The sequence below is a fragment of the Rhamphochromis sp. 'chilingali' genome (assembly GCF_963969265.1).
Source record: "Rhamphochromis sp. 'chilingali' genome assembly, chromosome: 18".
In the NCBI taxonomy this organism is placed as follows: domain Eukaryota; kingdom Metazoa; phylum Chordata; class Actinopteri; order Cichliformes; family Cichlidae; genus Rhamphochromis; species Rhamphochromis sp. 'chilingali'.
This window is the reverse complement of record NC_137945.1, coordinates 28,683,561-28,697,264: the sequence shown is the minus strand read 5'-3', so window position 1 is coordinate 28,697,264 and position 13,704 is coordinate 28,683,561.

Sequence of the window (13,704 nt, the reverse complement as noted above, 5' to 3'; positions counted from 1 at the left end):
CGCCTTGTCAGTGGCGCCATGCCCTCTAAGGTGTGTACTTGTACATGCCCTTGTGGATTGTACCCTCTGGAGATCATTACACATTAATGACATGTGCAAAAATTCAACTTTTTAAAATTTCTATTTTAAAAGTTGGCATTGATGCGACCCATTAATTTATTACTGTTTCATGCATTTGTAAGCAGACTGGCATTTGATAGTGTTTTTCAGATCTTACTCACCACTTTATCCATCTCATGTCAGCATCTCCAGCTATCAAGGAATCCCCTGTTAACATAATATGTGTGTCTTTGGACTGTGGGAGAAAACCAGAGAATGTGCTGCAGGGAGAGCAAGTGAGAACCTTTCTTCTTTAAGTCATCAGTGCAAACCTCTGTGCCCATGTGCCACAGACACACAAGACTGATAACAAATTAAACTTGTCATTTTAACTTTGAAATCTAATACCTTTAATTTAACTACTCTTAGTCTAGTTTACAATTTCCTGTATAATACACCCATCAGCCACTTTTTTGTACCATCTTTTTAACTGCCATGTGATGGCTGCCAATCACATGGCAGAGATTCAGTGCATTAATGCATGAAGAGCATTAATGCTCTGATATGTTTTACTAGTTTTAATCTTTTAACTCACTTTTTCAAAGAGATGCAAATAAAACACAGCAGAAGATTAATAAGATTAAAGATTCAGCAGCACTAAGTCCTGTCGCTCTTACATCTATTTTCACCTGTTTATGAGGAGTGGTGGAGGTTTGCCCGGGGCTGCAGCCGTCATGTCAGTGGGGGGATCCTGGGGTTTCTCTGTGAATTTCACATTCCCGTGGCAGCGTGCTAGGTGTTTGCTGAGATTTGAAGTTTAATTTGTACCTGTAGAAAGAAGTTGTACCCTCTCCCACACTCCATATTATCCATTGTTGATCTGCACACATCTGTTGCTGCCACGGTCGTCGCACGCTTGTATGTCATTGTCATGAGACACTCTCCCAAACAAAATCACAGTTTAGTTATGCAGCATGCTTACAGGAAAGTAACAGTAATCTAATTACTTTTTTGCAATAGTAATCCCTTACTTTAAAAAGTAATCAGATTACTTCATTACTGCCCATCTCAGGCAGTAGACTACATGGGGTGCCATTGCTGTCAGCTAAGAACAGTAAACTAAGGTTAAAATTGACATATTGTGCACGCTTTTCAGGGTTTTTCACTATTTCTGATATTGTTACATCAAAGAGCAAAAGCAGCTCATGATCATATGCTATTCAGAGTTGTTACTTATGTTTTCCCTCAAATGGATTCAAAAAATATTGCTAGCTTAAATGCACAGATACAGCTTTGCTAAAACAAGCAAACCTTAAACACAGAGCAGTGCATTTCTTTCAGCATTCTCACGTGTCTTGGAAATCCTGCAGATCAACACTGAAAAGTCAGTCACCCCTGTTAGTGAGTGAGGCATTCTGTTGATACTACAGTGTGCTTGGATGGGTGCAAAGTCGACTGGGGGAAGGGTTGGACTTCTTGGATTTCTAAACGGCCGGCAACGCTGTAGATATGGGTCCAAGTTAATAGGCGGCTGTGGTTCCCACTGTCAAGCCTGATGGAAGCCAAACCCTGCAATGAGTAATTTCACAAATATAGCGGCAGGTGGGACTTGTTGGACATGCCTACTCTCTGCTTTACAAATGGTGGGTAATGTTCCTGACCTCCTCACCCCATCGGGGGGCCTCGGCAGCTGGGGCACCTCAACCAGAGCAACCCACACTGACTCCCTTGCGTGTGTAAACGCATGTATGTGCATGAATGTGCGTTTGTGGCTGTCTTTGTATATAAATTGCCACACGGCCACCTGAGTTTTCCTTTATCCTGTTACATTTTTCATCTGCACCACACACGGTTTCCACAAAGTCTCCAGTGAGGCTCTGTCCAACTCACAAGAAACTTCCAGCTTAAATCCCCTGTGTGAACTCCATTCCCTATCCACTTCTATACACAAACCCACCTTATCCAGACTGTGCAGCTCCCGTTTCTGCAAAGTCTTCACAGTGACCTCTGTCACTCTTGTGGCTCTGCAGTAGAGGAGATAAATCATACTACCACTTGATATAAACATGTCAGCATACAGGCTTGGGGTGGGGTGATGAGATCCAGGGCTACTACAGAGATTTGTCAGGATAATGGACTGTGTAAGACAGACAGACACAAATTTAACCATAAGCCCTTTTTCATGCATGAACCGTGGTTCATCTCCTCAGTTGCCAATTTTTAAGCTCCTGTCCATGTGTTTGAAGGATTTGTGTTGTCTAAATGTACCAACTGAGCTAATATTCCAGTACATACAGTAATTTTCAGATAACCCTAACCCATGCTGAGTTATTCCAGCAGCGTGAATACTTCTGAAGTCGGCTATTTCCTGCCGTGTGCACCATGTGGTAAAGGACAACTGAAGGAAATAATACTGACATGATTTTCCCCGCCAGGAAGACAACATAGTTCTCCAAGCTAGTGGTCTAATGTTCCCATAATGGTCCCATAAAGGTGATGTAGGCCGGGACACTCTGGATGGCGTTGTCCTTGACAATCAGGAAGCAAGATATGAGTCTAAGTGCTTCTGCTGCTATAGTAACGCCTCTTAGAGGCCGAGAGGCAGGAGGTCAGGCGTCATGGTGATACGGCGGGGTATACCGTCATGTCTGCAGCTGCTGTATGGTAAGAAGGATGAAGAAAGATGAAAAGAAAGAGTGGTACTGGAACAAAAGAGCCACACATAAAAAAAAAAACAGAGCAAACCGAACGAGACAGCGAGCTGCGAGAAGTGCTGAGTGGTTGAGTGCTGTGTCTTCTCAACACTCTATGAACCAAGCTAGATGTGTTTAATAAAATGGTACAGTAAATGGCTAATGCATGCCTCGTGTGGAAAGGGGCAGAAGGACAGAGAGTCTCCATATCCTGGGGCCACAAGGGTCAGCTCATTAAAGCAACTGTCCACCGCTGAAGACAACATGGGAACTCTTTGATGAAGCCGTGGATCCGCGTCAGACATGGAGATGCATCTATAAACGCTCAGTCTGCCTGCTAAAAGCCTCTCTTGTCTGGGACAGGGGGCAAAGCTGCAGTGGAGGACTGCAGGGGTCCCCTGTGAGAGGAGAAAAAGCTTCAGAGTTAAACTAAGCTGATAGGAGACCCTGTTCATCTTGCCACCCCTCAAGGATGATCCAATGCTGAACGCACAGCATGGTGCCCCATTCAAGATGTTCATACTGGTGCTAGAAAAGAGAAAAAAAACTAATAGGAAACTCAAAAATTGCCAGTATTTACTTTTCTGGCTGACAGATGTGACAGCTGTGGTGGTAAAGATGTGAGAAGCTCAGAAAAAAAGTGATGTGTGTACGTATGTTTGGGCTTCCTGCTTTTCTTCCCAACCAAAATGTGGACAGACGGGGGCTTTTCCTCTTCTCACAGAGCAGTTAGGGGTCTAGAGGGACTTCTCTGAAAGAAAAGTATGTAAAGCCAACTTTTTGGTTTGGCTGAGTAAGCCTGGCTGCCCTTTCTTTCTTTCTTTTTCTTTCTTTTTTTTTGTTTTCCACTGGGGATAGTTTTAATGACTTTGCAAAATACAACAGACATCCTGAAATTAAATTAAACACTAGAAATGGAGGCAAACCTCACTCTGCCATGGAGTGAGATGATAATGGTTATTTTAAGTTATCGAACGTATGAACGATTTCTGCATCTCCTCACCGACCACTCAAGCTCACATGCTGACATTTTTATACAAAGCAGCAATGTTTCTTAGTCTGTTTTCAGCCACTCACAACCAAACAGTAGAAAAATGTAATGGGGCAACAGTGGATGGCTTCTTTGTTCAACTACCCTTTTAAATACCTTTTGGTTAAATCTGATCAAACCATACTGAAACCAGCCCGATGAGTCAGCTCAGCCCCGGCTGAAAGTTAATAATAGGACTTCTTTTGTTTTTTAGCTGTAAAGCTTCAGCTATTGTTGAGTGGCTGTTGTTTTGTCTAGGTGACTTGTCAACTGACATTACTGCTATTATATTCTTTGAAGATGACACTCCCCTTATCCAAAAGACACAAGAGAAGATTACCTTTCATTTGGAGTTGTGTTTCTGACAAGTGTCACTCTAGTGTTTCCTTTTTTTGTAGCTCTGATTTAGACTCCACCAACAGAGAACTGCATCCACTGGTCTGCACTGCAGTCTATTTTTAGTCTAAACATATCAGTTAGTGCGCAAACAGTCATCTCATCTAGTTTAAAATTTCTATTCTTAATGATTATTACACTTAAATAAAATAAGTGGACTATTTTGCATAGAATCTACCCTACGTGCACAGTATATTATATATTTCTTGTGATCTTCTTTCCTGTATTTAATGACTTTGTGTTCTCAGGTTACTGACTTTGCAGAGTCAAATGCTCCTCAATTCAATTCAATTCAATTCAATTTTATTTATATAGCGCCAAATCACAACATAAGTCGCCTCAAGGCACTTCATAGATACAGAGAAAAAAACCCAACAATCATATGACCCCCTATGAGCAAGCACTTTGGCAACAAACTCGGCTCTCGCACTGTTTGATTGCTCAGAAACAGAAACACATAAACAGGCCCCTGCAGTCAGCATCACTGATGTCACTGTCATCACGCTCTAGCTTTGTTTCTTCCAGCTCGGGAAGTGGACACAGGTCAAGGGAGGCTGGTTCACTCTGGTGATTCTGGACATGAAAGACTCAGCCGTCCTTGACCTTAGAAAGGTGAGGCAGCCAAATGCTGAAGTCATGGTTTGGGGAAGAACATTTTCACATGCACATGGAGTTTAGTTTTGATTTCTAATGAAATAACAAAAGAATGTGATGACAAAACTCAGCCAGTTCTGATAGAAATCTGTTCAGCAAAACATGTTTAATTCATGCTCTGCTGCCTTCAACTAAAAGCACTTGCAACATGTCTGTCATCATTCGAGTGCATAGGCTGGCCAAATAAACCTGCTCACCCTAAAATCATAAAGATGCAAACTTTTCTTACTGGTGAAAAGATAATTACAACCAGACTGAAGGTTTCCTACAGGCGCACGGAAGATCTGTCTCAGTCAAACCTGTGGTTCACCTCATTATCCTGATGGTGGCAGTCACGAGTGTATCACTTTTTCCTGGTAGAAAGGAATGCCTTTTTTTCAGTCTCTGTATCAGTTCTGAAATAAAGTGCCAGGAGCTTTAAGGTTTGATTTGACAGGCCAGACATCGCTCCGGCAAACTGCTGCAGTTCATATCACATCTTTTCTGGACAGCCTCACAGCTTCCATCAAAATCCCTTCTTGCTCTGTGCTCATGTATCCACCTTGTAATTACTTCATTTTTACACATTCCTGTCCTAACCATCAGTCACACGCGCACCAAGACTTATAAATGCTCCTTTATCTTTGGAGATTCTGGGAATGTAAACACAAAATGAAAAACAAGTTGCGGCATATTTCACCCAATCAGCATCAGGTCTGCAAAAAAACGCTTCCTGCCTTGACGGGAGGAGGGGGTGCGGGGTCTAATCGATCAAAGGCAGGCTAATCTTCTGTGTCCAGTCTCTGGCAGTGTGAAACACCGAGCACTCAGGGGCTTTATCAGGGAAGAGATGCCCTCTGACCCCATGCTGACTGCAGGTTCTGAGACAGGAAAAGGTCACTGGGGTCACAACAGAGACTCATTCACACCTCACAGAACTGCACCACAGGAGGGGGAGGTGGGTTCCTGCTGGGGTCGGTGAGTGGCTAAACAGCCACTGTATGAAAAGCCAGAGTCCAGGCAACGATATCATAGCTGATATCACGTGTGCCAGGAGTCTAGACACTCAAGTATGTGGCTTGGAGAACTTGATCTTCCTTAATGTGTTATCTCGCAGCGCTAATGTTTATAGTGAGCACAACTTTTAAAAAATGATTTTTATATGGCAAATGGCCTGTATTTGTAAAGCGCTTTACTTAGTCCCTATGGACCCCAAAGCGCTTTACACTACATTCAGTCATCCACCCATTCACACACACATTCACACACTGAATAAATATACAAATATATATATTTGTATATTTTATATTTTATTTGAACCCAACATATGAAATGTGTTGGGCACATTTTGAGAGCGTGCATTCCCAGAACTGCTTCAAGTAGAGGAATTTTCCTTCCCCTGACATTTTCTCAGTATCTTGGCAATATGACAAGTTTTTTATTTGTTTGTTTTAGGTAGCACCAGAAGGTTTTAAAGATTGTGCTTCATCTATGCCATACGTATGTCACGACCCTATGTGCACCTCCCTATGTAGCTACTTGTCAGGTTGATGCTGCCTGTAACTACTCTGACTGGCCTGTCCAGTACTACTATCAGTACTACTAGTACTAATATAAGGGCTCACGAATGTCAGCTAATTCCTGGAGGGAGACTGCTGAAACTATCAGAATGTACAAAAAAGTGGAAAAACTTGAGAGATGAATATATGATATGAAAAAAGAACGAGTAGGGACCCAGGAGAAACAAAAAACGAGCATTTTATTTCATTTAATCACAGCTGGTACCATTTGTAAAACACTGGGATACACCACAAATTAATTAACACATAAAACATGCCAGGCACTCACGCAGGTCACGTCGTAGGCCCTAGAAAGATTGACTGCAGAAGTCCAAATCAGCTGTGAGGCAACCATGACATTTTCCTCACACCTACAGGAGCTGGAATTAAACAGGCCTGCATATCTGTTACGTAATATTTCAAGACAGGTAATCTGAATATGTTCGAGTTTCCTGTTTTGTTCAAAAGACCAGAATGAGAAAGAAGGTCCTACAGAGCAGAGGTGTCAAGCTCATTTTAGTGAACGGACAACATGAAGATGAAATTGACCTTAACTGGGCCTTAACTGGGCTTAACTGTTTCATTACTCAGACATGTTATTGTAGTAAATAAGAGTTGTGATTAAAAATCTGAAATTTTCTTTTAATTCAAAGAAAATCTTTCCTGTTTAATAAAAAGGGAAGTTATCCATTAATTCATTTATGTTGAAAACCCACCGAATGTTCTGTTTTTTTATGTCTCACACTTATTTTGGTGCTGAATGACTGGCCAAGGGTGATGTCTTGGTAACATCTGTAAGAAGGCTGTAAAAATGATGGTGATTCAAACCTCTGGACCATCAGGTTGGACCCTGGTGACGCGATCTGTGACTGTAACTGAAGAGCTTTAGTCAGACAGGCCTCTGGATGTGAGCCTGTGTAAAACGGAAAGCTTTGTATATCTACCAAACACCCTGATCACCTCCTTTGATGCTGGTGCAGATCATAAATGCGTTGCTTTTGAATAAACCTCCGAGCGCAAAAGAGCCTTTTGTTATTTGAACAATCCCACAAAAAAAACAAAGACTAGCTACTGGTTTCTGCTTAATATTGTGCACGTCCCACGACTTTCAAAAACAACTGAAGTTTGCAGTAATCCCTGGGTAATTATAGCACTGACTTCAAACGCCGCGAACACAGAGAGCTTTACAGTTCAGCTCTTTCAGAGCTGTGTACTCTCTCTCATGACAACAAGGTGAGTGAGGCACATTGACCTGTCCACGCACCACAAAACATCCACTCATAAAGGCACGCATTATCAAGGCAGCCTTCTGCGTGACTTTGAAAGGAGAGGGTAAAGGTATCGGTTGAAAAATACGATCAAACTTTGTCATCCAGCCAAAGCCTGCGCTTCTTTGTGCGCTACAGTATCAAAGCAACATGGTGTAGGATCATCAGAGAGCATCAGCTTTGATCTGTTGACGGCTCAGTGTCTGCGGAGCTCGGCGGCTGACCTTTCATCTGGCCCAGAACCTGGGATTCGCTCTGGCTTCAGTAATAAGATGATTAACAATAATAACCCCCCGAGAGAATAGGAGGGAGGGTGGGGCTTTGGGAGGGAATGAGGGTGAGTGAAGGGTATTCTGAGCCTTGGCTTCTCCTCTGCTCCACTTACTCTCCCCATCATCCCACTTAAAATTCTCTGTCTGGGTTTCATCCAAATGTGACAGTTTGTGTGACACGATGGGCAAACATCTTCCCTCCCTAATGTGAGAGGACCTCGCAGGATGGTACGTGTCCTCCACAGGTCAGGGGTGCACACTCCGCCACTACCTCACCGCAGTGCATTATCATATCTTGTATGTATACACAAGATGTCACCGAGCAAAGAAGAGTGATAGTGCTGACAGTCAGGGAAAAGAAAACATGCTGTTGTTTGATGCACTGAAGGTTGTTTTGTTCTAAGATTCTAAGACAGATCTGTTCTAAGATCCTTCCTTCATAAATACGTCCCTCAAAACATATAAATTAAACTAAATCTAACACTAAAGCTAAAATATACTTGAAATAATTAAAACTAAAATGTAAGCTGGAAATAAAGAGAAGCTAAAATGACTAGAGGGAGAAATCAAATGAAAACTACATGCTGAAGATTTCCCTCTGCTCACAGTATGATTGTGTTCTTGTCTAGAAGACGGTGTTGATTCTCTGCTGTGCATGAATGTCAGGTTGTCACAGCACACGTTTTGACAGCCTGCAGTACTGAAGACACTTCAAAGTGATTTCATGGATTCAACTCATTGCTCTTCCTCAAACAAAGTGAGATTCTCATTTGCAAAAGGTTCCTAAACCGTGACAACACTGGGCGAGTTTGTGTGATTTGTTTTGCTTATCTCTCCTAGATGGTTGCTAGGGTGACCTAATAATTTGATGCTCTGTGTTGTCTTTCAGAAAGGCTACAACTACACTATTAAAAAAAGTGAGATGACACGGCAGCACGACTAAAGTGTTTTCTGAGTTTTCTCAGCCTGTGACTGCTGAGGTTGATTTGGAAAGTTTACATGTTTAGACAAGAGCTCTGGCAACTTGAATTTTTTGCTCACAGTTTATCTGAGAGTTTAGCAATAAAATGCTAGTTTTCGTGTATTTCTGCCTTATACAAAAAAGGCAGGGGCTGTACGCTGGCTTGTTCGTTCAGCATTTCTTCCAACATGAATCCAAACCAAAGATTTTACTGTTGTCCTCACAAGAATCTTGTAATTAGATGAAAAAGAAAATTCAAGTTGACAAAACTAAATCTCAGCAAAGTCAAAATTCAATAAGGTACTGAATCAAGTTACCATGACATTTTTTAGTTTTCTCCACTTTTTCTTTTTATAGTGTATTTCATTATTAATTCGTTGGGAGATGAGCTGGTTTAATATCTTGATGCTCCATCATCCAGGTATTCTGTTCATCTGGATGTAGCGTTTCCAGTGGGAGAAACCTTTCATCACTCATCCAAGTGACTACTTCAGTCTCAGCTGACTGCAGGTTTCCCAACCTTATAAACAGTATGTTTGCTTGATGACTGAAACAAGCACCACTGAAGGAACAATGGGCTGGGAGGTCAGTTTCATAAAGGAACTGAATCAACTTTTTGGGATCTGGTTGAATAAAACGGGAAAACGTAATCCTGATTTCTGAGACTTTCTGGTGATCAACCACTGTAATCCGTATGCACGTTACTACAAACCAAGCAAACAAAAACATTAAAGTCTAACATTAAATGGGGTGAGGTGATCAGATGTTTGCCATCTTTACTTTTAAATGATTTGACCAATTAAATATTACAATTAAATACCGAATAGAGTTGTAGACACTAAAGGGGGCCTTCCAAAAAAGAACAAAAAAATCCCAAACAAACATCTTCATGTGAAAGTCCCCTGCGCAGAGAGACACACAGACATAGAGAAAATGCATTTCTGGATATGTAGATATGTACATGTAACTGCTTTTTTTTCATGACACAAAAATAAAGTTAAAAAAATAAATTAAAAACTAACACTTAGTTTGGAAAAACCCATGTGACTGGTAAAACATGGACTGATAAAGTTTAGATATTCATAGAAAAACAAATAGATCTTAGAAGTACACATGTGAGGGACATCCTGTTTATTTTCAGTCTGCCCGACAGTGTGAGGCCCCTATTTGGATCTCGATCAACTCAAAACAGAAGTCACGATGGGGGGGAGTGTTTGCTTTCTTTGGGGGGTGCTGTACAAACACTTTAGGACACCATTAAAAGCAGAAGTAAAGATGTGCGAAGCAATTCTTTGATGTCAGGGATGTTGTTCATTAATAACAAGTCAGCTGAAGCCGGAGCGCCACAGCTCAGGGGGGGGGGGGGGGGGGCAAAACTGGGCGACGGACTCTTTCCTTCCACTGTGTCACCTCGGCATTCAGACACACAGCGGCCCATAGCTTGCTGCGGCTGGCTTATTACAGTGTGCAAGCCCGTGCTGTGTTACATACGTATTTACTGCTGGGCTGCGAGGAATGAAAAGAGGCCTTCATTTTGGACCTAACCTCACTTGACCACACGCCACAAGAAATGTGGGTAAATATATATCCATAAGAGCTCCTACTCTTTAGTGCGCTGGTCCCCGGGGACTTAATGAAATAGATGCTGGAGGCCCCCCTCCACAATCAGCAGACTGAGGCCCTGGGCTCAAATTATAATCAGCCTCAGTTTACACTTTGTTTGTTGTGGGGCAATTAGGCCGTCCGAGCTCAGACAATGCGGTTATACTTTCCTGCAGCAAATGGCCTGCATCCTGTGCCTGAGTACTGCCAAGAAAACCCTCAAATAACAACGGAGAGAGAGGCAGAGAGATGTGGCTTCTGTGGGTCTTGCCTAAGAACAGGCCTCAACCTGGCAGCATGTTTGTGAGCAGAGAGAATCAGATATGGCCTCATTTCCCTGGAAACCACCTCCTCAAGCCACCTTCACACACAGTGTCTGACTTTTTTTTTTTTTTAAACTTTCCCTCTGTTTTTCGTTTTTGTTTTTTACTTTGTCCTTCTTCTCTTTCACTGGAGGTCTTACTTGACTGATGCAAACTGTTAAGCTGAACCTCCCGGTTTCCGATTTGGAGACTACAAGTAAAGGGAAAAGAGGGCTCGGCGTAATAAGCTGTCAGATTGATGCTAAATTGAAAGTTGGTTGCAGCACAAGCATCCATGTGCTTTCTGTGCTCACTCACAGCGTCACCCTGGACTGGAATTTATGGGATGTTTTCTCCCTTTGCTCTTCTAATCTTGTGAGTCTCATACGGCACTGATTTACTATCTCTGCGATACAGCAACTTGGCAGACGCTCAGGTCGCCTGATTGTATCTGGCACGACACACACCAGCACAGTATTTGTCAAAACATTTGGCTTTTACACATTCTTTTGTTGGTCTTCCTCCCTCTATGATCCCTTCCTCTTTCCCTACAGACTCTCGTCCTCCCATCCTTTTCTCTTTTTTGCATCCCCCCCACCCCTAGAATCAAAGGCCTCTAAAGACCAACACAAACACACGGTGAGAGACAGAAACAATGTTAGCAATGAGATGAGATGACAGACTGATGTCTGTGAACAAAGATGAAAATAAAAAGTGGAACAAATGTCTCTAATCTGACTGTAGAACACAAAAGAATGTTAAAAGAAAAAAAAAACAAAGAAGGAAAAAAACACCAAACAAACCAGCATATCGTGGGAAAAAACGGACAATGTACAGATATGCGTCTATCTCCAGAGGTGCTTTCATGCGACAGCACAACCCTGATTGTCCCCACAAACACAAAATAATCCGTTTAAGTACTTTGAATTCTTACAGGATTAGACTGTCCCGGTATTTCAGTTGTGCTGGCTGCTTGGCAGGCTATATAAGCTTGCTGATTAGGTAATGTGAACATAGTGGGAGACCTTGTTGGACATAAATTGTTTGTGAGTCTCTGTAAGAAGCACAGAAGTTACAGCACTGACTTCTGACACATCCTAAATCCTGAACTGGAGTCCTGTGTCTGATCTGCACCTTGACTTTGATACAAGTGACTTATGATTCTGCTTTTGTTTACACAAAAACCTTCAGAACCCCAAATGTTAGAAATGTTATTCAAGAAAAAGTTGCAGCAATCTTGACATTTTTTTCAGTCGTTGAAGTATAAAGCTGTTTTTGCGCATGAAAAATCGGGTCAAGATATTTTTCCAGTTGTCGTTCATGACACATACCACACAGCAGCTTCAGACAAGTTCATACCACTGAAAATAGTCAATGTTGTTTTGGCAAGTGAGCTGCCTGGACAGAGGGCACGAGAGGCTACACACAAATGAACCCCACCGGCCAGCAATTCATCAGGGAATTACCTGTGCTATTTGCACACTCACATAAACTAACAGCACATGGCTTTGAAGGAGCTGCCAAGTTAAAGATCAACTAATGTCATTGAGATTCAGTTTCTCACATATAACTGTCAGTTAACGTCTGTAAAGGCTCAGGACTTCAGAGGATGTATGACAGAAAGTAAGGCAGACTAAAGGAAAAACACACACACTTGATTCATGAGTTGTAATCCTGGTACATTACTGGCCTTTAGACCCAGAGCTACACTTTGGACTTGATTAGATTTCGGGAGCTTTTCGATGTTGAACTTGTTGGTCTTGAATTGTGACCTGACGGACTTGATTTCCTCTGATTAGGATCTCCCCACATGGACTTATGCAACTGACTAAAAAACAATGACGCTGCTTAAAAATTTCCAGCCTCCACCCCATGTAAGGTGCCATCTTGGGTGTTCCCTGAACTCTGATGCCTGCGGTGGCTGGGTGGGGACCTGCTGTGGGACACTTTCCACAGGGTCTTTGCTTCTCCCCTCTTTACTGGTGTTAATCAGAGCCACATGGAGACAATTTAACACCACAGTTTCTCATTTCTATACACACTATTTATAAACACAGTCAAGCAGCTCAAGGTCACCTCATATATACTACTTTAATTTTTAACCTTAGTTTTTATGATGACCTTTGATAAATTCTTGTGTATGCTTGTTTTCATGAAATAAATAAATTAATGAAAACAATCAAAACAAAATCTGTTACAGCATAATAAACAGTGAAACTGGATATAACACTGCTAGGCCACTGGTCCCAACTAAGAAGGGGGCGGGTTTATTAAAGTGGGAAAATCGAGCTTTGCCAGCTTTGTTTGCTTGAGAAAGGAACAGTGTGTTTTTGCTGTGAGCTCAGAGAAAAGCAGCTCTAATAGCTCTCATCGCACATGGCCATTTATTTAATTACATGAAAAATCTATTTCACAGCTGTCCAATTGTCCATTCATAAAAATAATTGTGTGCATTGCTGGCCATAGTCATTTTATTCATGAAGATAAATAGCCCTGCCTGGAGACAGTTCCACAGCGGTATGTGTGTGTCTGTGTGTGTGTGTGTGTGTGTGTGTTCTGCATCTATAGAGGGAGTTCCACATGTCCTCAAACACATAATAATCATTCTTACTAAAGGTCAAACTTACACGATGGGTTCAGATAAGGATGTTTTTTTCCTCCAGTCCTCCTCTCACTCTTCATTGCTAACACCAAAAAGGTTTATTTATCACTTTTTACATCATCGTTCTGTTCTCCAATCATACACAGCACAGCAATTTTCAGCAAATGTTTCATTTTTGCCATTCATGTAACAATAACAAGCTAATGCTAGCAATCAACACTTCCCAATGTCTTCTGTTTTTTTTCCAACATTTGGCAAACCTTTCTTTCTCCCCTCCAGTCCCACAGTCTCCTTACAGAGGCATGGGCCAGAACTTCCCATTATCCGAGTCCCTTCTTATTACCCAA